Source organism: Perognathus longimembris, chromosome 28 (genome assembly GCF_023159225.1).
Source record: "Perognathus longimembris pacificus isolate PPM17 chromosome 28, ASM2315922v1, whole genome shotgun sequence".
In the NCBI taxonomy this organism is placed as follows: domain Eukaryota; kingdom Metazoa; phylum Chordata; class Mammalia; order Rodentia; family Heteromyidae; genus Perognathus; species Perognathus longimembris.
In genome coordinates this window covers 102,267,323-102,294,398 of record NC_063188.1, presented here as the reverse complement: position 1 = coordinate 102,294,398, position 27,076 = coordinate 102,267,323, and the positions used below count along the sequence as shown (strand labels likewise).

At 42.4% G+C, this 27,076-nt stretch overlaps 1 protein-coding gene across 2 annotated transcripts in view; it reads right to left on the bottom strand.

The window, feature by feature from the left end:
* The window catches only part of Adgrg2 (adhesion G protein-coupled receptor G2), a 108,922-nt gene extending 84,251 nt beyond the window's left edge, over positions 1-24,671 (bottom strand). The window contains exon 1 of one of the 2 annotated variants that reach the window (XM_048336882.1): positions 24,507-24,671. The gene's annotated coding sequence lies outside the window, so the exon portion shown is untranslated. Of the gene's footprint in view, positions 1-11,518; positions 12,504-24,506 lie in introns of those variants that run through there. The other variant, XM_048336881.1, reaches the window with a different exon arrangement.
* Positions 24,672-27,076: the final 2,405 nt, after the last annotated feature.

Here is a 27,076-nt window from a genome sequence, read left to right as displayed (position 1 = left end):
AGGGGAAGTTTAATAATAAAATGGAGCCACAAGCCAGATACAGAAAGGTTAAGGAGTATAGCCTGGGCTAAGAGAACCAGAAATATATTTATAACTACAGGAAACAATGTACTGTGAGTAGTAAAATTCTTAGATTTTCATTTTTTTACTACACAAATGAAAGAAAATCAATCAAGACCATCTTGCTAATGACATCAAACCACTCAGTACAACTCAGAAGCCAGAAGGTCATTACTTAAAATGCTTTGCTTTCCTCTTCCATGTTTGCAGTCTGTACCTAATTCCCACACTAACTTGTTATTGTTTTTTCTCCTGAATGATGTTTTCTCAGACCTTTTGAAAGCTTGCTTTTCCCTGATGTCTAGGAACCCACCATTTGCTTGTGGTTATAACGTTAATGTTTAGAAAGGTCAAATCAGATTTAAGGATTGGATAAATGTTTGCTTTCTTTTCATGATGCTTTGAACAGGACCCCTTTCAGGATTCTCTGGAAAAGTTTGCTTCTTTTATAGACGCATGTACTTCAAAACTGACCACCCAAACATTAGGTGGACACAGACTTTCGTAGCATTTATCAGCTAGCATAAATGGGAAGTATACCTTCAGCAAGTCATTTCCCCATTTTCCTTTGGTACTCTACTCTTCAATGTTCTCGAAGAGCAGAGGGAGACTTGGGTCAAAAATTTCCCACTGTCTCCTTTTTTTATATCTATAGACCTATACTGGCTGTAGAACCTCTCTTAAAAACTACTTTTCCCTATGTTTTCTTTCTCCTTCCTTCCTTCCTTCCTTCCTTCCTTCCTTCCTTCCTTCCTTCCTTCCTTCCTTCCTTCCTCCCTCCCTCCCTCCCTCCCTCCCTCCCTCCCTCCCTCCCTCCCTCCCTCCCTCCCTTCCTACAGAAATTCTGTTTGGTAATCCATCTGGCCCCAAACTTAAGATTCTCCAATCTCCCTGACTCAGCAGATATGTTCAGCCCATCCTTTCTTCTCTTTCCTTCCTTCCGTCTCTTTATTTTCTTTTCTTCCTTCTTTCCTTTCTTCCTTCCTTTGCAATGCTAGGGTTAACATTCAAGGCCTTGCTGTTGCTAGGCAAGTGCCCTACCAACGTGACCCATTCCCCCATTCCTTTCCCTTCCCTCTCCCTCCCTTCCTCTCTCTCTCTCTCTCTGTCTCTTTCTGTTCTCTTTGCCTCTCTCTGTTCTTTTTGTCTCTGTCTCTCTGTCTCTCTCTCTGCCCAGACCATGATTCTCCTATTTGCACTTGCTATGTGAGTGGCGTAACAAGCACATTCCAACATAACTGCCTTTTGGTCGAGATGGGGTTTCATGCATTTTTGCCCTGGCTGGTCTCAAATCATGATCCTCTGTATCTCAGCCTTCTGAGTAGCTAGAATTATGGGCATGAATCAACATACCAAATATCCCATCTGCTTTTTAAAATTCTTTTTTATTTAACACATATTTGTTGCATAAATATTATGTTCATTTCATTTTGACATATCCACCTTTGTTTATGATGGACTCTGATCAAATTCACCCCTTTCATTGTTCTCTGTCCTCCACCCTCCCCTCCTTCTTAAAACAATTTCCACAAGTTTCATTGTTCTTCATAGAAATAATCTTTTCCATTTGTGCCCTGATAGAAAGTAAACAGAACACTTTGGTATATATTATCTCACTAGATTCACAGATGTTCACAGAGTAGCAGCACGGTAAATCCCTGGCCCTGTGCTGAGAATTGACACCAATGTTGCTAGAAAAATCAATATCAAGGAGCTGGGAATATGGCTTAGCAGTAGAGTGCTTGCCTAACATGCATGAAGCCCTGGGTTCGATTCCTCAGCACCACATAAACAGAAAAGGCTGGAAGTGGTGCTGTGGCTAGCTTTGAGCAAAAAGAAGCCAGGGACAGTGCTCAGGTCCTGAGTTCAAGCCCCAGGAGTGGCAAAAAAAAATTCAACATCAAAAAATACAACTGTGATACGTGGCATAAAAATAGAGCATCTGAAGTACAGGTGTCGATAGTGATATTGGACTTAGGGGTCATGGAAGGGGTGAAAGGCAGGTGAGAAAAATTAGTTTAGTACAGAGGCAGGGAGAATAAGGCTCAGAAGTGAGTGGCTTGCTCCGCATTGGAACCCTGGCCAATGGGATCTTCCCACCACAGCCCTTACCCCTCTGCCAGCCCAGACCACAGCCCCCACGGTAACCTGAGATAGTTGCCAACATTCCACTGTGGCTGGGTTACAAGTATATGAGATACTTCCTCAAAATATTCTTGGCCTTTCTATTCACATACACTTCATACACAACGAACTCAGCTTTTCCCCTTGACACCGTTCTTTGTGAAGTAAGGTGAAAAGAAGGAACGTGTCAACAACAACACTGGCACTGTTCGCAGTCAATGTCTGATTTGATAGGGCACAGAAGGAAATAAGAAATGAGGAGAGGCTGCCATTTGCTGAGCTCACTCATAGCCAGGAAAAATCTCCCAGCTGCTGCCTGGCCTTCTCTTTTGGTTTTACTTTTGAAATTCTCCCTCATCAGGGATGTTTTTTTTTTTCCCTCCGAAAGCATCAGTATTACCTGTTCCTCTTGCTTACAGAGGTCTTCAACTAATTGTACTTGGCCCCACTGGAAGTCATTATTTTTAATACTGGATGGTGTAAGGTAGGGCGGGGAAAGCCAGAACGGGAAGCCTCTAGTGATGGAAACTCCTCTATCACCAGGGAACTTGGCTGCTGCTCCAAGCCTGGCCTCCCACCAGAGGAAGGTCATCCATTTTCTTCTTTTTTTAGTACTATCCTCTTGGACCCACCCAGTGTTGAGATTCTTTTTTTCAGTGTGTTTTTTCCAGGAGACCTGGCAAATAACAACTTGACAGGTTCAATGGTTTTCATTGACAGCCTGAATGGAGTCCTCTGAAGATTGCAAAATGACACAGAACCAGGCCATAAAAATTCTACCTCCCACAGGCGTCTGGACACTGGTTTTTCCCAAATGACCCCCTGCATTGCTACAGCATGGGTGGCTTTGCATCACTTTTTAAAGTGATTTTTTCCCCAAAACTTGGCTGTTCCAAGTAGTGTAGGAGTATTACTTTTTTCCCCTTTGCAGGAAAAGACTTGACTCCCCAGATCTTTTGAGAAAACAGGAGTAGACTATATGAGTCAAGTCTCTCCCAAAGCAAATTTCTCACCATGAGAATCCAAAGATTCAGGAACTGTGAAGTACATTGGGTCTGTGAGTTACAAGGTCTGCAAGTCACTTTAATGAGTTATGAGGTCTGTAAGTCACTTTAATGCACTGTAGGGGAAGCACTTATAGACCAGGTAATTGAAGCTTAATTACTGAGTACATAGGAAGGCCACAGATTAGAAAAAGTTTCTCCAATAGTCCTTCTGTCACGCAGATCAACAATTTCCATGTTGCTAGTTAGCATACAGAATGACAACAACTTAAGGATAACGTTTACAAGGAGTAGCTGATAGTTACTGCCTCTGTACCTCAGATTCTTTACCCCCCCAAATGGCAATTGCAACCATATTTATGTGAGGAGTAGTGAGTCATTCAGAAGGAAAGTGCTTTGCCCACAGTTTGATTTATATACATAAATTCTTGTGTTGGCACCATTATTGTCTGCTTAGGTGTGTGAGGCATTTGGCTAACTGATCCAGGTTCATCCATGGGCTGTGGGTGAATGTGACATTGACCATGCTTCTCTAGCAAAGACTCTGTGTGCCATGAACTCATGGCTCTTCCATCTTCTTTCCCACCATGACTGTCCTCTCCCATCATCCCTCCCATGCCCTTGTCACTCTCACCTTAGCACCACCACCCTTACTTACCAAGGCAGCAAATAGCCAGACGTGACCTCTCAGTATGAAGACACTCACGAGCATTTGCTTTTTAAATGAATTCGGGTGGTTGGATTAGTGACTGTTGTCTTGTTATAGGAGTTTGGGGCTTGGGGAGAGGGTTCATTCCCTCACAGTGCTGAGACTCTCACAGGAGTCATCCCGACCCTGGGCTGGCAGTAGGACATCCCCATTGCATGGACGGCAAGTACCCTGTCATACTTGGATGCCTTCCCAATTAACAAATATTTGTTGAGTTCATACACGTGCCAGGTACTACCTGAGGAGTTAGGGGCACAAGACACAACTGTGGCCCTCTGGGCCATCCATGCCAGTGGGGAATTCCAATAACTGCAAATGGAAAGGGAAATAATCTATGAAAGTGACAACTTTTCAAAAGATCTGTGAACAAAGCCTCCAAGGGGCTAAGTTCTATTCTTAGAGGAGATGTGTACTCAATATTATAAAGAAAGTCAGCAAGCCAGGTGTTGATGGCTCATACCTGAAATCCTAACTCCTCAGGAGGCTGAGATCTGGGGAACGTGGTTTAAAGCCAGCCCAGGCAGGAAAGTCCATGAGACTCTTATCTCCAATTAACCACCAGAAAACCGGAAGTGGTGCTGTGACTCAAAGTGGTAGAGCACTAGCCTTGAGCGGAAATTGCTCAGGGACAGCGCCCAGTCCCTGAGTTCAAGCCCCACAACTGACAAAAAAAAGTAGGCAAATAGGAAATGTGACACATATGATCATTTCTATTAAGATATTTCTTGGCAGGGGTCAAGCTCGTGCTTTTGCCAACATGCCAATAAACCTTAGCTCCAAATAGAACTTTCCATTTCACTCGGTTGTTCTTCTTTATTTTCTCCTGTACTTCTAACACTGATATTAAGTGGACAGGTACATTTACATTTTCTCACATAGTAAGTTCCAAGTATGGAGTGAAAATGGTTTACCTTAAAGAAATCAAAATTATAATATAGGATGAATATCCCTCATACGAAATGCTTAAGATCAGAAGTACTTCAGGTTTTGGACTTCTTTTGATTTTGCAATACTTGCATGGACTTTACCCATTGAGCATCCCTAATACAAAAATTTGAAGCCCAACATACTTTCAAAATCTGAAATATTTTGAGTATTATGCAGATTTCAGAGCAGTTTCAAATTTAGATTTTTGATTAGGGAGGCTTGGCTTGTAATTAGAGAATTGAAAAAAAGCCATTTGCTTGTTAGCTGCTAAGCTGTAATAGCCTAGTAAAATGCATTTCCTCTAAGTCTGAGAACAAACTAGTTTCTTCTTGGTTATACATCAAAGCCTCAACTCTGATAGGGAAAGCAAATGGATTATATTTGTTCAATTCCTTGTGTTTTCTGTAATTCCAAAGTGTTTGATGCACTATTTGTGAAAATGGAGAAAGAAATCTTCTTAGAGGTATAACATATTTTAAAGACTTTTCCTACAAAAGTAACAGCAAAATGAACCTCAAAAACACTACTAGTACCTTAGTAAAACCTGTATGTAAAATCTGATATGGTAGAGCATGCCAGGAGGCAAAGAGACAAGATCAAAAGTTGGAGGCTATGGGGCTGGGGATATGGCCTAGTGGCAAGAGTGCTTGCCTTGTATACATGAGGCCCTGGGTTCGATTCCCCAGCACCACATATACAGAAAACGGCCAGAAGCGGCGCTGTGGCTCAAGTGGCAGAGTGCTAGCCTTGAGCAAGAAGAAGCCAGGGACAGTGCTCAGGCCCTGAGTCCAAGCCCCAGGACTGGCCCAAAAAAAAAAAAAAAAAAAAGTTGGAGGCCAGCCTATGCGATGGAGTGAGATCTTGCCTCAGAAAAAAACCCCAAACCCAAACAACATAAAACCATAACCTCTCCGTTAGTCAGGCATATGAAGTAGAAATATAAAGCTGAGAATTAAATAGGAAGTGTGTTTGGGAGAGGCTGACATCTGGGACAAGAGCTGCTGCAGGTGGTCAGGGTGTGCCAGGGGACAAATTGCAACATCGTGTCAACTCAAGACAAAGACAGTCAGACAGTAATCAGGTCTGATTGAATGGAACCCAGCAACAAGTTAGAAGAAGACTAAGTGAAGAGCTGTCATGGTGTTGCTAAGAAATGACAGCCAGGCCAGGCACAGTGGCTCAAACCAATCTTAGCTATGGTAGAGGCAGAGATCAGGGAATCTTGGTTTAAGACCAGCCCAGACAAAAGGGTTGCCAGACACCCTCTCCAAAGTCAGGCACAGTGACACATGTCTGTCGTCCCAGCTATGGGGGGAAGTGCAATGACTGAGCACAGTGGTGTGTGCATGTCATCCCAGCTATACAGAGAAACACTAATAAGAGGGCTATGGTCCAGGTTATCCTAGACATAAAGCAAGATGCTGCCTCAAAAACAAAACAAAACAACAACAAAAAACCCACAACAGCAACAACAACAAAAACAATGCAAAAAGGGCTGGCAAAGTGGCTCACATGATATAGTGCCTGCCTAGCAAGTGCAAGGCCCTGAGTTCAAGCTGGAATACAACAAAAGCAAGCAAGCGAGCAAGAGAGAGAGAGAGAGAGAGAGAGAGAGAGAGAGAGAGAGAGAGAGAGAGAGAGAACAGCTGGAGCCTACTAAATGCTTTCTCCAGTTGGGCATGGCTTTAGCTGCTTCGTTTGTGTTCACTCCATCTCCGCAATGATACTTGCTAGGGCATGCATATAAATTTAGTGTCTAAAGTGGGATATCTAAGAGTGAGGAGAACACAGGAACAAATCAGGGCTGCCTTGAACAAACCAGGATACATTAGCACCCTACCTAGAAGGCATAGAAGAATGACTGCTTTATCCATAAAGAAACTGACTCGAAGCCTAGAGAGGTCGCAGAGGGAAGTCATAGCCTTTAAGTGTGGACATGGAAGCTTCAGGACTTACACTCCTAGTGTCTTCAGTGTTGTCTTTCTGTGATTCACATGCTAGGAAGCTTCACAGACTAAAACGCTAGGTTGTATTTACTCTGGTCAGTAGGGGATAGGGCTAGCAAAAGAGCCAGCTTCTATACTTAAACTGCCATTTTATAAGACCAGCAACCCTGTTAACCCTGTTAACATAACCAAAGTTAAGAGAGGTCTGTTGAGGTCTCTCTCTCTCTCTCTCTCTCTCTCAGTTCAGTCACCTGAAGAACAAAGCTATGATGACCTGCCTAATATTGCAGCTGCGCTTGAACAGGGCCATAGTTATGACAATGCTTTAGACACTGCAAAGCACAATGCAGATCAGAACTCCAAAGTTATCAGGTACAAAGATCTACATTCTTTCTGCATGGAGCAAGTGGTAAATCATTTCTGCAAAAGGCCACATAGCAAACACAGTAGGCTTTGCAGTCCAGATATAGGCTAAGCTCCGATCACTGGAGCAGGCAATGCCAAGTTGACCAGAGACCATCTAGAAATAAATGAGTGTAGCCATGTGCCAATGAAACTCTATGTACTGAAACAGGTGGAGTTCCACAGACTAGAGTTTGCCAATCCCTGGCCTAGATAAATGCTTTTTTGAAAGTGCATACTTTTAATGCTCCCTGGGCCTCTTTGATGATTCATTTTCCTTCACAGACAACATTCTTTACCATCCAACAAAACTGTATGCTTTTGAAAATCTATTGTTTGCTTTCTCTACTAGAAAAGAAGCTTTCATGAGGTAAAGATTCTGTTTGTTTGCCTAATAACGAGTCCCCAGTACACAGAAGAGTACCTAACACATAGTAGGGACTTCATAAGTATGTGTCAAAACAATGCACAGATGAGTTGAACAGAGACTGTGCAAGAGGTAGACATTCTCTTGGGAAGAGGTAGAAAATCAATGTTAGGTGCCAGTAGCTCACACCTGTAATCCTAGCTATACAGGGGACTGAGATCTAAAGGATCATGGTTCAGAGCCATCCCGGGTAGAAAAGTCTGTAAAATTCTTATCTCCAATTGCCCACCCAAAAGCTGGAAGTAGATGTGTGACTCAAGTAGTAGTGCAGCAGCCCTGAGCAAAAAAGCTAAAGGACAGTGCCTAAATCCTGAGTTTAAGCGCCAGAAACAGCACAGAGATAGGGGGCAGGAAGGGGGAAAAAGAAAGATAATGATGCTATCTGAAAACCCAAGGAAAGAGAAGCTATTGCAATTGAAGTCAACTTTGTAATTCCTTGGAGACAAGGGGGAAAAGGATTGGTTCTCAAACCAATTTTGTGGACTGAACATATGGAATAACTAAACTTTGAAGAAGTTTCCAAGTTAGCTAGTTAAAAGCTAAATGAATTACCAATTTGAGTCACTTTTCATTAAGAGAATAGATTGACCCAGGCGCTGGTGGCTCGTGCCTATAATTCTAGCTACTCAGGAGGCTGAGATCAGAGGATTGTGGTTCAAAGCCAGCCTGGGCTGAAAAGTCCATGAGACTCTTATCTCCACTTATCCACCAGAAAACCAGAAGTGGTGCTGTGGCTCAAATGGTAGAGTGCTAGCCTTGAGCTGAAGAGCTCAGGGACAGTGCCCAGGCCCAGAGTTCAAGCCCCACAACCAACCGAGAGAGAGAGAGAGAGAGAGAGAGAGAGAGAGAGAGAGAGAGAGAGAGAGAGAGAGAGAGAGAGAGAGAGAGAGAGAGAATGAGAATAGCTTGAGGTATGTTTCATATCAACTAATTATGAGTGTGCACATGTGCAAGCATGCATGCAGTCCCTAATCTCCCCAATCTCTGGCACATGTAGGTTTGTTCATTGGTTCAGAGGTAAAACAAAGGGAAAAAAATGAGCTGAAGCTACACCTAGCAGTGTCACTGAATCCAACAAAAATAAAGTTGAAAAAATGAAAGTTGCAGAGAAAGGCAGCAAAAGAGTTCACTACCAAAAAGCATGTGACTGGAACTCTCTCTTGTTCAGGGATATAGTTGAATGCAGGAAACCTATATAGAAATGCACAATAAAGGATAAATGCCAACTGCAGGATAAAGCTTATCTTTATCTGCTTTTGAAAAGCTGATACAAAACCAGGGTTCCTAGAACAGCCCCAAAGGGGATGGAATTCCATATGCACTTTCCCTGACTAATATTGGCCCAATCTATCTCTCTCTCTCTCTCTCTCTCTCTCTCTCTCTCTCTCTCTCTGCCAGTCATGGCTAGCACTCTACCATGGGAACCACAGTGTCACTCCCAGCTTTTTCTGTTTATGTGGTGCTGAGGAATCGAACCCAGGGCTTCATGCATGCAAGGCAAGCACTCTACCACTAAGCCACATTCCAAGCCCCTCAACAGACCTCTCTTAAGAGCAAAAGCCACATATGCAGCAGAGCCATGTGTCGGATAGAGACACAGTGCCACAACTGCCTGAGCTAACTGTCTACAGGGAGTACACAAGTAAAAATGGACAAGCTACAAGAACTGTACCATTTTGATGTAAGCAGGAGAGGAAGACGAAAGACTATGGTGACAATTTTTTGGTTGGTAAAGGGTTACCATTTGGTAACAAAGAATAACCAAGAGTTTCTCAAAAATTATAGTAATTATGAAAACATCCTTGCTATTTCAAAAACTACTCAAAACTCCAGCAGAATTTGCACTCCCTACTACAAATATCTTTTGTCCACATCATTTTCTGGCTAATAAAGTGTTCATGTTGATAGAAGACTGGATCAACCAAGATGTTCAACTGCTTTTCTCTTTAGAAGATAATATCCTTCAGATTATTCCTAGATTAAGAAAGCAACATAATTATTTTTATTGTAAACTCTACTTCCTGGAACTTAGAAGAAAATAACTGTGAGGTCTAGCACAGGTCTTCCCCAAAGTTAACCAACATGGAGAATACCAATTAGCATTGTAGTACCCTTTCTGTCCTCTAGGCGGAGCCAAGTCCCAACTTCGAGGTACTCTATGACCTCAGTTTGTTTTGAACCCTTACTTGCTGTCAGGAAAAGGGCCCAGCAAGGCACATGAATGAGGTTCTGTGCCCTAAACCAATGAAACACATTTTTAATTGTGGAAGCTCGGGCTTCAGCTTGATTAAATAGATGAGATGCTGGAAGGTGGGTAGAGCTGGGTATATTGCTAAGGACTGTAGTATGTCTCCCTCCCAAATCCATATGATAAACTCCTAACTCTCAGTTTGACTGTGTCTGGCAATAATAGAGTTGTAAAAGCTAAACGTAAACGAGATCACAAGGGTAGGAACCTAGGCCAAAAGAATGATGGCCTTGTAAGAAGTAGTAAAGAAATGTTTGTTTTTATCCCTTTTCTCTGTCAAGTCAGGACACGGTGAGAAGATGGATATCTGAAAACCAGGAAGAGGGTCCTCAATAGATGCTGATCATGCAGGTGCCTTGACTTCGGACTTCCACTCCAATAGAACGACCAGAAATCCATTATTTAAGCCATCTAGTCCACAGTGGGGTGCTTTTATTTGGTACCTAAGAAAGTTATATTCTTTGGATTACCCCAAAACACAGAGAAACAGACACCTAGAGATTCACTCTTGATGCTTTTTCAGCTGTTTATATTAAAGCTAGGTATGTGGATGTAGCCTGTACTCTTAAGGTACCAAATTTAAAAATCCAAGCATCTCTAATTTAGACCCTCAAGAAACACAGACAGACATATCTGCTTAGGCTACTGGGAAAGTATACCCTGGCAGAAATAGGGCAAAATGGAGACATTTAGCCTGGAATACCAAGTCAGGGCAACATCATTGTCTGGTGTGAGTTCCAAACATGAAAAGAGCCACAGGGAGGAGAATTAATATAGAAGAACCACAGGGAGGAGAATTAATAAAGCAGGGTGGGGAACTTTTTCCTGCCAAGGGTCATTTGAATATTTAGAGCATCATTCTCAGACCATGCAAAATTATCAGTAGAGGCAGACGTCTGAGAGCAGCCAACAAGAAACATGTGTCTATCTTGTCATATACCAAAAGATTCTGTGGACCTTATATGGCCTGTAGTCTAGATGTTCCCCACCCCTGATATAGAGGGAACTCTAATTGAAGCCTAGGCAGCTCTAAGAAGCCCCTAAAATATACCAAAAGCCTTAAGTTATGCCAACACTCAGATCTAGTTTTGGTCTAGGGAGGAAAGGAAAAGCTAAGGTCACAGTTAGGAGGAGCTGGGACCGTTGATGTAAAGTCTGGAAAAACAGGTGTGGCTATGTTGTTGAAATTTACTCTCATAGATGTCCGTGCAGTAAAGTGAATGTTCAAGAAGCCGTCTTCATCCCAAAGGGCTAGGCTGAGAGCCAAAGAAACAGCCAGTGAGGGAGGCCTGTGGACAGGATGGAAATAAGACACAGCTAGGACATGGTCAAGGCTTTGAGGCAGAACTCAAAAGAACTCAAAAACTAGATAGAACTAGCTTTACTGAGTTGCACAAACCCAGCTCTGCTCACATAATCCCCCAAATAGACTAGTAATATGGAAACATTCTTAATAATAAGCATTGGCCTTATTTCTAGCCACCTGAATGTTTGGTATCTCATCCACAAAGTATCTAAATACTAATAGTATCTAAATGAATGTACTCTCTGAATATCTAACATCCTCTTTAGTGCAAACCTCACATGACTCCACTCTTGTTTTCTTGTAATGGTACTATATGAAAACAAAGAAAAGAGCAGTTCTTAACTATTGGCTTTATAGACCCTTACCTTACTTTCAGTGCTTCCAGCAGGTAACTTGGAGACACAGAATGGAGAGCAAGTGGTTCATTTAGAGTTTAATCCCAGGAAACACAGAGAAGAGAATGGGGAAGTCAGGCAGACAAGGAAGCAGCTAATACAGGGCATTAGTAAGCCTATGACCACTGGGGTTGGTGGGGATTTGTTTTGGGGAATTCTGGGAGTTCACTTGAAGGCAAAGGAGGTGGGGTATATATACTTCCCAACTGTCATCAGGTATTGTCTGAGAGTTGCTTAAGGGCAGAAATGAGGGGGGAGGGGCGTGCTCATTTCCTAGCCTTCCAGGATGCCACACAAAGGAGACAAGCAGACTCAGGCAGACACATGCAGCTGGCAGGCAGGCTGGTATGTGTTGAAGTGGTCAGGGCCAGGGAGGTGACACATTTCATCCACATTTTCTGGAGTGAATGAGGAAAGAGAAACTATTGGAGCCATGAGAGAAGAGGGTGGTTTCATGCCTACCCCAAACATACTCATCTTTTAATGTCAGTACTTGTGTGCAGATGTCCGTGTGTATGCTGTTGGGTCATGTGCTTGAGGAGTTGAATGGTTCTCTCTAGTCGTTTGATAGCTTTGAAGAGGAACCCAGTGAAGAGTGTGGAAAGAAGTTGCTATTTGAAGTTAGCTGAGAAACTTGAAGCACATGATCATGCATGCTGCACACAGCCAAGGGACAACCTGGAAAGGCTCTTGGGTAGGGATGTTTATCATCATAAATAGGCAATGGATAAATGCCCTACATAGCCCCCATCCTGTGCAGGGAGGCCTCACTATTTGCTACTGGCCTGGTCCTCCACCGGCCGCATCACATCCTCTAAGAACTGAAATGCAGACATCTGGGGTCAAGCCTAGGAGCTGCTAACTCACAATCTGCATTTGAACAAGCTTCTCAGGTGATCTTCGTGCATACTGCAATTGGAACTGCGCTGCTGGAGAGGACACGATTTGCTCATATCTCCACATAATGAGTACATCCAAAGAATATGCCTGTATTTATTTAGTTCTAGTTTGTGGAAAAACCAGAGTGTCAACCTACTGAAAGCATACTTTAGATTTTTTCCAAACCTCTTTTATATACTTCTCTCTTCCTTCACCTCTTTTTCCCCCCTCTTTTCCTTGGTAAAATGCAGACTCTGTGTCTCATATGCCTATACCACTGTAAGAACATTCAGGTAGTGAACCAATGTCTTAGTATTTGAGAGTTTCAGGAGAATTTCTTTTCTCAAAATAAAGAAGAAAGACAAAGAAAAAGAGACCGAGTGAGACCAGAGAGAATTTTGCAGGAAAAGAAAAAGCAAACCAAAGTGCTTAAGAGTTTAAAAATGGTGTTTTATGTACATAGTCGATAAAGGAATAAAAGAGCATAGAAATAGACTCTTTTTTTTAAAGGCAAAAAATTCAGATGCAAATGGAAATGAGCTTTTTTCCCCTTTTTGTTGTTTTCTTTTCCTTTTGTCTTGTTTGTTCACTTATCTGTCTTTGGGAGGGTAAGGGGACACAGAAATGGAGGGACAAAGGGGGAACTAATTCAGCAGCCACACTCACTAGACACTATGTTGGAAATGAATTATACACTGGGGGGGGGAGGTTGGAGGGAAAAACTGGGAGAAAATGAGGGAGAGGGTGACACTATTCAAAATGAAATATACTAAATACCTGACTTATATAAACTGTATTATATATAAATGTAGCCCCTCTGTACATCATCTTTACAATACATTTTTAATTAAAAAATAAATTAAATCCATAAATAATGAAAAGAAAAAGAAGGCCCAAACTCTTAGGACTTTAAAAAATGGTGGATTTTTTTCTTCTTTGGTTGGTCATAGGGCTTGAACTCAGGGCCTGGGCGCTGTACCTGAGCTTTTTTGCTCAAGGCCAGTGCTCTATCACTTGATTCGTAGTGCCACTTCTGGTTTTCTGGTGATTAATTGGAGATTATAATCCCATGGACTTTCCCGCCTGGGCTGGCTTTGAACTGTGATCCTCAGATCTCAGCTTCCCAAGTAGCTAGGATTACAGGTGTGAGCCTTAAAAAATGTGTGTGTGTGTGTGTGTGTGTGTGTGTGTATGTATAGTTGATGAAGGAATAAAAGAGCAAAGAAATAGACTCATTTTTTAAAAAGCAAAAAAATGTGGATGCAAATGGATACAAGAGGTTTTTTGACTTTGTTGCTTTTCTTTTCTTTTTCTTTGTTCATTTATGTATCTTTCAGATGGTAAGTGGGGCACAGAAATGGAGGGACAAAGGGGGGGTGAGTGCAGCAATGGTACCTACTAGATACTATGTTGAAAATGATCTATACAACTTGTGGGTGGGGACAAGAGGAAAAACCAGGAGAGAGAGAGGGAAGGGATAAATAACACTGTCCAAAAAGAAATGTGCTCTTTATGTAACTGTAACCACTTTGTACATCACCTTCATAATAATAATTGAAATAAAATAAAATAGTAAAACTAAAAAAAATTCGGATGCAAGAATGTAATTCAAGCTATGAAAAAGTCTCAACATTGTATATGGATACAAACATATGAGCTATGTTTAAAGATCTAAATGTGATTGCAGCCAGATGTGAAGATAATTAAATAACAACGGTGTAAAGCATATTTAAGGCATCCATTTAGGTATTTACTGGGTAGTAATGTACATATATGTTCACTAAAATATATGTAAGTGTTTGCTCCACAGCACTATGTCTAAATAGAAACTGGGAACAAATCATAGGTTCATTAACAGCAGAAAGATGACCTGTGGAGTCCCACAGTGAAGCATAACAGAGCAGCAAGGATGACCCAACCACAACTACATGCAAAACCATGGAGGAATCTGAAAAACAGCTCCTAGTGGCAGGAAGCAGACATTCTTTCAGGGCTCGTGTGTGTGTGTGTGTGTGTGTGTGTGTGTGTGTATGTGTGTGTGTAGTTTAAGAATAAACAAAACTAAACTATGGTATTCAGTTTAGGACAGTAGTACTGGAATGTTCATGAAGAGGGCTTCTGGGAGTTGCTCATGTTCTGATTCTCGATCTAGGGACTGTTTGTGAAAATGCGCTCTCAATGGTACACTATGTTTCATTTTTTTAACTTCAAAGTTAATTAATTAAATGTACTTAAAAAGCCATATGTACACATACCCAGGCTACTTGCACAGATGAGACGTCTAGAATTAAGTTTCTAAAAAATGTCCATGCGGTGCTGCTTGACATATTGCCTACTTCATAAAAGGAGGATACTAGAAATACAATGACTAATGGTGATGCAGAGCTGATAAATATCCTGAGGGTGAAAAATGGCACCCAGCTTTTGACTCATATTAAACTGAGGATACACCAAGCCTTTGGCCAAAGTCAGAAAACCAGGCCCTACTGGGTCAAAGGCAATGGTTTCTCCCAAAACTTCAAAACATGTTGTATACTCTGTCAGAAAGTTAATCATCTAGACAACAAAGTCACTAATAGATTTCATCTGTGATGATTCCTGGAAGCTTTGATACCATATCCGCTACAGAAATTCTCACTTGTTATCTTGCCGCAAGAAAAAAAAAAAGGCATCCAAAAGAAAAGCCAGACACTGGAAAGTAATTCCATGAGGCGGCCAAGCACAAGACAAGTCTTTGGGTTCAATTCTGCTTCAAAAACCAAAAGCAAAACATTGCTTTGCTTCAAACAATGCCTAAAAGTGAAACCACTTTGGTCTACAACTTCCCAATTTTTCTCTCCATCTCTATATTCAGTTCATGGATTTCAGATCAGACACCAGATTCTAATAATGCATATAGCTGGTAGCTTGTGTGATTCCATAGTTCACTCTGAAATGGACAGTCAATTATGCCAGTAACAAAGGAGAACAGTAATTAGTTCGTATGCAACCCCCTTTCTTCCTACCTTAACATTCACATGCAGTCCTCCAAAATGGAGCATTCAGATAATTTACATGCTTCATTCCCAAGGTAAACATAGCATTTGTTTCCTGCGCTTGTACTGGGGTTTGAGCTCAGGGGCTGGGTGCTATCCTTTAACGTTTTCTCTCAAGGCTGGTGCTCTACCACTTGAGCCACAGCTCCACTTCTGGCTTTTCTTTCCTGCCTGTGTTGTCTTCAAATCTTTTTTTTTTTTTTTTTTTGGCCAGTCCTGGGCCTTGGACTCAGGGCCTGAGCACTGTCCCTGGCTTCTTTTTGCTCAAGGCTAGCACTCTGCCACTTGAGCCACAGCGCCACTTCTGGCCGTTTTCTGTATATGTGGTGCTGTGGAATCGAACCCAGGGCCTCATATATACGAGGCAAGCTCTCTTGCCACTAGGCCATATCCCCAGCCCTTGGCTTCAAATCTTAATCCTCAGATCTCAGCCTCCTGAGCAGCTAAGATTACAGGCATGAGCAACCATAATCTGTCTCATACCAATTTTTTAAAATATGAAAACTAACTTTATATTTAGGAAGACGAGAAAGATTCCTCATTGAAAAACGTTACACTAGTAATCTCTGTAATTCTATCATTTTCCCCTAATAAAACACCATTTCCTTTTGTTTGCAAACCCTAATAATTAAAACCTTAACAGAAACGCAAACCTCTTCATCAGACCCCTATCCTCATCAGAAGTTTCTAGACTAGTTTCAGACACATAAGTATACAATGAGAAAAACAGAATATTGAAAGCAGGAATATACCTGTGACCCAGTGCTTGAGAGGGCATTTACTTAGTATCTTCCATGTGCTCAAAATCATATTAAACAGTTAAAATGTATCATTCATTTACCAAGTATTTACTGAATAGCTAACATATACCAAGCATTCTAAGCACTGAAGATGAAGATATGGACCCTGCGCACAGGGAGAAACAGGACTGAGGACAATAAAAATAAATAAATAAGGAAATGAAAAGATAGCAAAGGCAGTAGTGAAAATTAAAGATGACTTAGTAGCTGTTTTAGATCAGCTCATCAAAAAATGATATCTAAACTAATATTGGAATGCCAGACTAGCTGTATAAAGATGGAGAAAGAGCAGAGAGAACATTCCAAAAAGCAAAAACAAAAACAAAAAAAACCCAGCACAAGACAAAAAGGAGCTTGATGTGTTAGCAGGAACATTGATCCTTTTTGCATTCAATTCTATCCACGAGCAAGAGAGAATGTCACTGATGTGCTTTGAAACTTGATAATGTATGAGAGCAAAATGCCTCATGACAATAATCCTGAAATTCAAGGCCAGGCTGGGGAAAAGGTTAGCAAGAGCCTATCTCAAAGAACACGCTAGGTATGGTGGTTCACATTTGTAAGCTCAACTACTGAAGAGGGAAGGAACGGAACACCGTGGTCTGAGGGCCAGCCTTAACCAAAAGTGAAACCCTACCTGAAAAACAACTACAGCAAAAAATGGCAGGGGTGGGGGCACAGTTCCAGTGCAATAACACATGCTAGCAAGCACAAGACCCTGATTTTAAACCATAATACTGCTAGGAATAGTAACAATAACTATTATGATTAAATGAAGATATCAAGAGACATGGCAACTAAACACAATAACTACAAGAATAACCGTATACCAGATCCTGTACTAGAAGGAAAAACGTGGAGTAAAGGATATTATCAGATCTATTGTCAGAATTGGAATAGTAATGGCAGATTAGATACTGGTATCTTATCAATGTTAAATTTACTGAACTGATAACAGTACTACGGAGGTATTTTTATTGTTAGGAAACTCACACTGAAGTATTCTGGAGTAAAAGGACCATGAAGTATGTAACTTATTATCTAATGGATCAAGGGAAAAAAAGTATGTGCACAGTCAAGAGTGCAAATGATAAAGCAAATGGGGTAAAATGTTAACATTGGATGAACCCGGATAGAGCATGTACAGATATTCCATGTGCTGTGATCACTTTTACAACCTGTTTGTAAAGTTTCATTTCAGTTCCAAGAAGTTAAACAAAGACAAAGTAAAAACAAAAGAACCTATCCTTGGGAAGACAGAGAGAATGAGAAGTCTAGACCCCAGAAGAGAAGTCTCTCTTTTTTGTGTGTGCTGGTCCTGGGGCTTCAACTCTGGAGTCTGGACACTGTCCCTGAGCTTTTTTTGCAGAAGGATAGCACTCTATCACTTGAACCACAGCTCCACTTTGGGCTTTTTGGTGGTTAATTGGATATATCTTAAGGACTTTCCTGTCCGAGCTGGCTTTGAGCCATAAGCCTCAGATTTCAGCCCTCCTGAGTAGCTAGGATTACAGGTGTGAGCTACCAGCATCCAGCTCAATTGCAACTACTATCATTTTAAGTCACTCGGACACAGTAACAATTGCACAAGTGGGAAAGGCTGTGAGCATTTGTACAAATGTAGGCATGTTATGAGCTGCAATGGTGAGAATGTGATGAGATTCCTATCCAAGAAACCCAGTCAGCAGCAAAAGGAGGAAGGGCAGAGGGAATAAAAGAAAGTGGAATGGAGAAGGCACCAAACCCACCAGACAAATACAGAGGATTTCTGGGCAATCCTGATGGTCCATGGAGACTTATTATGGTCTAGAACTAGACCAAGGTACCAAGGTATTTATTATCTTTTGAACTCCTTAAGTCTATTAAACTAATTCCTTGCCTTCTATGGTAATATTAAATACGGATATGAACTACCACTGCATAGAAAATCCTTCATCTGCCATCCAGGTGCCTGCTGGTACTGGCATAGGAGAGAATAGAAACTATCAGAATATACTATACATGGGGAAAATGCATAATACTTGTTGAGACTTTTGTTTTAATTATTTTTGGGATATTGTACTGGATTGAAATCTAAAATGCATTTCTCAATGTGAATGGTGAGCAAAAAAAGTTGTAAAATCTCTACAAGTAGCCAAGTTAACTCTTAAAATGAACCATTACAATGCCATTATAAGGAGTAAATAAGCTATTTCTGAAAACTAAAGACACAAACACATCAAAAAGCTCTCACATGTGTGCATCTGTGTGTCATAAACTGTCCCTGTATTTTCTCCCCTCATTACCACTCCTGGTAGCTCCCAAATGAGAAGATTATGCAGAATCTCCAAAGGCTGTTTCTTCCTAATGTATCTAAAAAAAGTCATTTGACTTACTGCTATACTAACTTTTCCAAAGAGATCAAAATATGAACCCCTAATGCCAGAAAGACCAGCAACACACCTGCTAGTCTTTTAATGGAAAAAAATCTCAAGTACAACAAGAAAAAAATTGTATTAAAAAATTATCCTTAAGGGCTGGGGATATGGCCTAGTGGCAAGAGAGCTTGCCTTGTCGTATACATGAGGCCCTGGGTTCAATTCCCCAGCACCACATATACAGAAAACGACCAGAAGTGGCGCTGTGGCTCAAGTGGCAGAGTGCTAGCCTTGAGCAAAAGGAAGCCAGGGACAGTGCTCAGGCCCTGAGTTCAAGGCCCAGGACTGGCCAAAAAAAAAATTATCCTTAAGCCGTTGTACAAGGAGTTACCATGTAACAATGCAATGATCAATGTCACCCCTTTCAACATAGAACAAGAAAGAGTTTTTAGACTAAAGATGAAAAGAAACAGCTCAGAGATAAGAGTAGCTAGCAGAACTCTGTAGTCAACACAACACTTTAAATGGTAAGATGTCAGAAGTATTTCCATCCAAATCACAACCTATTGCTGCACATTATCCTAAAAGGAAGTCTGGCCATGAAGATAAGAAAATAAAAATGAAGTAAAAATATTGGGAGGGAGATCCCTATACTGTTGCCATTCACATTCATTTGTTGCCGACCTTAAGAAGCCGACTGAAAAGACTAAGGTGGCTTGAATACAAGACAGAGCCACAAAAACAAATAGTGTTTCTACTCCATGAGATAGTAATTAGAAGATGAAATGGAGGAAGGTCACTAAAAGTCACACATGTAAAAACAGTGGGCACAGTGTCTCACACCTGTAATCCTAGCCACACTCAGGAGGTTGAGATTTGAGAATCATGGTTCAAAGCCAGCCTGGGCAGAAGAGGCTTTGAGACCCTTATCCCCAAATAACCAGCAAAAAGCCGAAAGTGGAGCTGGGGTTCAAGTGGTCGAGCATTAGACTTGAGCAAAAAAAAAAAATAAAAATGCTGAGGGATAGTAGCCAGGTCCCTGAGTTGAAACCCCAGGAGTGGCACACAAAATCAAACAAATGTGTAGGTTCACCTATGAATGCTTAAAACTGGCAGAGCAGTATTCACATAACATAGACATACAGGTCAATGGAATACAATGGAAAGATAAAAAACAATAAGCCCACATATATAATTTTTGACAAAGGGGTAGAAGGGTCATGATGGGAGGAAGCAAAGTAGAGTCTTTTCAACACATGATGTTGCAACAACTGGATGTCTATATGGAAAAAGTGAATCTTGACCTTTACTGCATAAACAATTTAAGTTTAAGGCCAGGTATGGTGGCTCACAACTCTAATTCCAGCTACTTGGGAAGTGGAGATCAGGAAGATGAGGGGTTCAGAAGAGCCTGGGCAAAAAGTTATCAAGAACCCATCTCAACAAAAGATCTCAGCATGGTGGCATAAGCCTGTGGTCCCAGCTATGCAGGTGACTTTAGGTCAAAGGATTGGGGTACAAAGCCTACCCAGAACAAAAACTCAAGACCCTACCTGACAAGTAACAAAGAAATACTAAAAGGCTGCACACATAGCTCAATTGGTAGAGTCTGCCTAGCAAAGTTAGGGCCTTGAGTTCAAATGCCAAATGATAATAAGGCTTCAAAAGAAGTTCCAGACATCTATAAATAATAAAACTACAGAGTATCCAAAAGAAAGCATAGAAGAGTTTTTTTGTTTTTTTACAAAGCTTGGGATAGGCAAGTACTTATTAGAAAACTTACTTAGAATACTACCCATAGAAGAAAAAAAAACACTTGGTATATTAGACTGTGAAAATTAGACTGTTCTTCAAAGAAATATCAGTAGGAAAATCAAAAGTCAGGTCACAGATGAAAAGAGAGTATTTGCAATACATATATCTGACAGACAACTTGTATCCAGTCATACGAAGAACCTACGATTCAATAATCAAACACATTGAGGAAATGAAAAGATCACACACTTCACAAAAGACAAACAAATGACTAAAACACACATAAAAGATGTCTAACATTCTTAGTCAGCAGGGATGAGCAAACTAAAATCACCAAGAGATGCCATCACAAGCCCATGGAAATGGTTAAAGTGAAAGAAATCCAAGAATACCAAGTGATGATGCAAAATGGTACCCAACCAGGGTTGGAGGAGAGAGCTCAGTGGTATAGCATCTGATAAGATGTAGAAGGAAGGAAGGGAGGAAGGAAAGAAGGAAAGAAGGGAGGGAGGGTGGGAAGGAGGAAGGGAAGGAGGAGGGAGAAGGAAAGGAAGGGAAGGAAGGAGAGAGAGAGAGAGGGAGGAAACTGGAACATACACTTGGGGCAAGTTGGGGGGTCTTTTTATATAGTTAGTTCACTATACAACACAATCTTCTAAGTATTTACTAGAGTGAAATGGTACAAAAACTATATGCAAATGTTTATACTGACTTTATTCATATTACCAAGAATTAGTGACTACACTGTGGAACATTAGTCAGCAATAAAAAAATATGGATCAACATAACAATATAGAGAATCTCAAATAGGTTAGCTAAAAGAGGTCAGTTTCAAGTCTACATCATATTTGAGCTATTTTATGGAACATTCTTTTTTTTTTTTTTTTTTTTTTTGCCAGTCCTGGGCCTTGGGCTCAGGGCCTGAGCACTGTCCCTGGCTTCTTTTTGCTCAAGGCTAGCACTCGGCCACTTGAGCCACAGTGCCACTTCTGGCCGTTTTCTGTATATATGGTGCTGGGGAATTGAACCCAGGGCTTCATGTATACAAGGCAAGCACTCTTGCCACTAGGCCATATCCCCAGTCCCTGGAACGTTGTTTTAAAAGGCAAAATTAAAGGATCAGGAAATGAATCTGTGGTTTCCAGGAGCTGGGAATACAAAGACTAAAAGGCCAAGGGGAAATTTTAGGAATGATGGAATTCTTCTGTGTTTGATGCAGTAGTTACTAGTGCTGGTTATGTGTTTCTAGAACTGTATACTTTAAGGAGGATAGATTTTAGTGTGAATAAAGTATATTACGATTTCAAAAACATGAAATAAACTCAAGAATTAAGTAAATTTATAAAATGGAACAGAGTGTTCACCAGAATCTTTGAGGGGATTTATTTGATAACATTTCCTAAGTGTTTCAACTACACCACCTGATACCATGCTACCCAAATATGTTCCACACTGAATAAGAGGGTGCATATTGTTTTAACTACAAACATTTTCAAAGAACTTTTTTCCTATCTTGAGATAGGATATGCCTTTACTAGTGAGGCATAACAAAAACCAGGTTTGAAGTCAGAATCTGTTTGGGGAACTATTCATTATTACAGAAACACCCTGCCTCTATTTTTTTTTTAAACTGAATGGCATTGGTACTTTGTTTGCATCATGTATTTGAAAGAAACCTGGCACTGTCAGGAAGCAAAATGGAAGAAATGTGTTTGTCAAATTCATCTGAGCAATCAAAGCACCAGTGATGCCCCCCCCACCCCTACCCTCAGTGTCTAGAATGACCACATGGGCTATGGAAAATCCGCTTCGTTGCTAATGCTCCCCAATACCTGAGCAAACTCACTTCACCATTTCTGGAAGGCTGTTCATGGTACCAAAAACACTGGATCTCCTTTTCCTGCCAATGAAATTCCATTTCTCAACCTTTTTCTCCCTCTGCTAAACAGAATCATACCCATAATTAGAGTCCCCCCCTTTTTTTTCCTTTCCTGTACTTCCAGCCCTTTTTCCTCCCAGAAAAGCACACACACCTGGAATCTTTGCTTTGGGGACAAGACTTATTCACAGACAAAACATGGGTGCTGACCCTACTTCTCTTCAGTGTTTTTCAGGAGCCACATTTGCTCTTTTAATGAAAGTCACCTTGCAGGGATGTGGGAACGATAAAAGCAGAAGGGAATATGATCTGGGTTGGCATGGTGCTGAAGCCCTGTAAAACAATATCCCTGAATAGCTACAAAAAATTGGCCACTTTTTGTTTTCCAGCTTTGCATTTGAGCTATACAAGCAGCCCAAACCAAGCAATGTCCAGCTCATTTTAGATTTCACTAAGCAAAATTTCATGAGACACTAAAGACTGCTCAGAGATCCTTTGGAAAGAATACATATTTTGTCGACTAAATTACAAAACACTTGAGCAAACTTAGTTGTATTGTCTACTTACAATGGAGATCTTAATGCAATGCTAATAATTAATGTTAAGGAAGCAATAGATTTTGTCATCCCATACATGACTGGAGTTGCTCGCTTATATAAGATAGTCAAAGTGAGCAACTTCAATATCTAGCTTAACAAACCTCTGTGGTGTGTGTGTGTGTGTGTGTGTGTGTGTGTGTGTGTGTGTGTGTGTGTGTGTGGTGTCAGTTGAAGCCAGTGGCTTGAACTCAGGGCCTGGGTTCTCTTCCTGAGCTATTTTGCTCAAGGCTAGTGCTCTATCACTTGAGCCACATCTCCACTTTTGGCTTTTTGGGGGAAGGTTGTTAATGGGAGGTAAGAGTCTTAAGGATTTTCCTGCCTGGGCTGGCTTGGAACCCAGATCCTCACACCTCAGCCTCCTGAGTAGCTAGATTAAAGTTGTGAGGCACAATCGGTGGCTGGCTTTACTAACTTTTTATTCAGCATCACCCACTAAGCTCAACCAAAGAAATGGTTTTTACCTCCATCTAAGGGGAATAGAAGACAAGATCAGCTACATAATTTACAAGACAGGGTGCAAGATGAAAATGTGAGGCCCTTAGTTCGAAAAGTAAGAAGTTCAATGAAAGCAAGTGTGGGTTGTAGGTCCATTAAGTCAGGTCTGCTATCAGATCATGTGGCTGAACAAGTTGGTAAGAAAAGTAAAGCATTTTTTTTGCGATTAAATGAGTAGCAGTCGTTTCCTCGTTTTCAATGTGGATGTTTGGAGTAGAGATGGGGTCGGAAAGTCTTAGGACCTCATTTTCCGGTCTCCCAGTTTTCCTTAGATTTTTTTTTTTTCAGCCTGTTGGACAAAAGTAGTTTTATGGGGCTGGCCATGTAAATAAAGTGTGATCCATGAGGCGCTAGCTGTATCTGGGAACTTGGGGGAGACATTCAGACTTTGGGGTCCACCCCCCCCCACCCCCCACCCCAGACTTATGGAATCAGCACTTCGAATCCCTAGAGGAGCTGAGTGTACAGGGCAGGCTAGACGTGCCACTGCCAAAATAACCAGAGGAAAACCTGTGTATTGACTGGGGATGAAGTCTCCCCCCTGCCCTTCACGTTGTATAAACGCGCTCACCCCGAGTGTGGCCTCTTCTCCGTGGTCTCCTCAGAGCTCTGGGCTGGGGCTCCAGCCCAGCCCAACCAGGACCACCTGTTCTGGACTTCGCCCAGTGGGGTTGTGCCCGGCCGCCCGCCCAGCGCCCAGCCCGGGGGTGTGCGTTTGCGCTCCTTGGCTACCACCACCGCACCCACTGGCCCGTCGCAGCACACCGAGTCCCCAAGTGTCGTGTCCCCTAGACTGCCCGCAGGAGTAAAACTTGTGGGTCACCCCCCCCGTCCCCCCAAGTCTCCCAGATGGATGGGAACAGTTTGGATGTGTTTAAAGATTCAAGGTACACACTGTGCCCCCCCGATCATCGCCGGAAGCCCCTTTCCCACAGGGCGCAGTTTCCCACTGTCCGAAGGCGGGCCTTGGGGCTCCCCGTTTGGCCCCGATTTGGCTTCTAGCAGCAGCCCAACTAGGGGAGCGTTCATCTACCCGCGCCCCCCCCCCCCATCCGATCGTGTCCCCCTCCAGGTCCACGCGCTGCGACCCAGCCTCCCACGCGGAAAGGAGCTTGGGAACCCAAGAGTTCAGCCCTCTCGGGATGTACCCCTCGCTTACCTGTCTGTCTCAGCGACAGGCTGGCGGCAGGCGCCCGGGTGATCGCCCCGGCCCGCTTTCCCTCGGGCCGCGTCGATCTTCCCGCGGCCGAGCGGGAGCCGCCCCTGTCCCGCTCGCTCCCGGGCTGCCCAGCGCGGCGTGGCGCGTCCTGCGCTCGCTCGCTCCGCCGCGGCCAAGGCTGGGCGCCGAGGTGGGGAGCGGGCGGGGCGCGAGCGAGGAGGGTGTGAACCAGCGCCGGCGCCCGCTGCCCGCCCAAGCCCTGCGGGGAGATCTGGGCTCCAGTAAGGAAGGGGCGGGGGGAGCGGATTGAGGGCTGGGAGCCTCACTACTCACCCCACCCGGCCAGAGCCCCCCAGGTGCCTGTGCGCTCTCTTGATCGCCGACCCTTGGAGGCTGGGCATGGAGCCAGGCATGCCCCACCCCCCATGTCTAGGACCCCTAATTTCCACACCCAGCAACTCACCTTTAGGGGTCGCCCTGGTACCCAAAGGCTTGTCTTACCACTTTCAGCACCGCACACTGGCTGTGATAGGTAGGACCCCAGAAGAGCCCCCCCTCTCCCCACCCCGCCGTCAGAATGTTCCTGAATGCAGAAAAGAGACCGCTTGAGAGGGGGGCGGGTTGGAGGGACTGGTAAAGAAGGGGGGTGCAGAAAAGAGGGGAAAGGGGGGATGGGGAAGGAGAGGGGGGAAAGGAGAGATGGAGAGGAAAGAAGGGAAGAGAGGAAGGGGAAGAGGAAGAGAAAGGAGAGGAGAAAGGAGAGAAACGAGAGAGGAGAGAGAAGAGAGAAGAGAAAGAGAGAGAGGGAGGGAGAGAGAAAGAGAGAGAGAGAGAGAGAGAGAGAGAGAGAGAGAGAGAGAGAGAGAGAGAGATCCTAACAAAGGGTTCAGCTTCGCCTTTGCCCAACGAAAATATGTAATTCACCTGACATCTAAAAACTAGGATCTTCTGGGCTCTGCCTGTTCTGGCATCAGGGGGTGGAACTATAGGAAATTGTTCCTGATCCTTTATACCTTTTCTTGAAGTCAGCTTCTCCACTCTCTGATAGCCATAGAATAAAATTCGATCTGAATAGCATTTACAGATTATTAAAGCACTTGTCAAAGTACCTTGTTTCACATATGGGAAACAGTTGTTACAGTTGTAAAGACCAAGGGGCGGCCTGAAGCGCTCAGAATTTCCTCTCTGGTTCTTTTGGTTCCAATTAACACGTACTTTTAACAAATGCTTTATCACTTTAAAAGTTATGTTTTCTTCCACTAAAATTTGCGAGACAATGTAGCATTTTCCTTTACTACCAAAATGGAATTCTGAATTGCATTCACAGCACCAGAGATGTGATGTTTATGAAAAGGTTGGGCTAGCATATTAGCCACATTCAGGGTTCTGGTATACACTATGCTTTGCAGGACAGGTTGGGTTTGTTTTGCAAACACCAATCTATTAACACTCACAACACTCTAGTTGAATAAATGAATGGGCAATGTTTTCAAAGAAACTTTTGGCTGGTTGGATTAAAGGAGTATGGACGTCAAGAAGTTATGTAACCATTTAGAATTCTGGGGGGAGGGGGGCAGAAAGTGTACTCCAAAGGGTTAAATAGATTCTGTTTGAATTAACGTACTTATATATGTTTTACTGTAAAACAAGCTTTGTATTTATAGACTCACTAGAACTCTCATCAACTATTAGTAAGGTATAAATCACTTCTAGCACTTGGAACTCTGGCAAAATGTACTAAAGCTAAGTACAACAACTCTGCAATGGGCATTTCTCCTTCTTCATGTATAATTGATATATAATTTTATGCTTACCAGAGATAAACTAGAATATCGTACCAGTATACTTGTAATCACTCTAGATTAGAAACTACCCAAATGTTTATCAGCTGCACAACAGATGGACATTTTGTAGTGGTATAGTTACACAATGGAATATTAGGCAGTTGTGAGAATGTAATTCTGAGCAAGGATGAACCTCATAAATACTATGGAGTGAAGGAAGTCAGAGAAATGCACATACTATGGGATTCTGTTTGTACAAATGATAAATAAGGCACCATTCATCTGTGCTGTTAGATGTCAGGCTAATGGCCACTGAGGGACCAGAGAGCAGCTACCAGAAAGAATGAGAAAGATATGCTCATATTACTGTATATATGTTAAACTTGAATAAAAATAGAAACAATATATATATCATATTAAAAATTGCTAACATTTCTAAGTAATGCTTACATTACTTTGCCTTTAAACAAATTGCTTTCTAAAGTAATGTATCTAAAAACAAATGCAAGTCAGTCCTTACATAAAAATGAAATACTCATATTTTTATGTACTTCCAGCTAAACTTCTACAATTTTTTTTTTTTGGCCAGTCCTGGGCCTTGGACTCAGGGCCTGAGCACTGTCCCTGGCTTCTTCCCGCTCAAGGCTAGCACTCTGCCACTTGAGCCACAGCTCCGCTTCTGGCCGTTTTCTGTATATGTGGTGCTGGGGAATTGAACCTAGGGCCTCGTGTATCCGAGGCAGGCACTCTTGCCACTAGGCTATATCCCCAGCCCCCTCTACTATT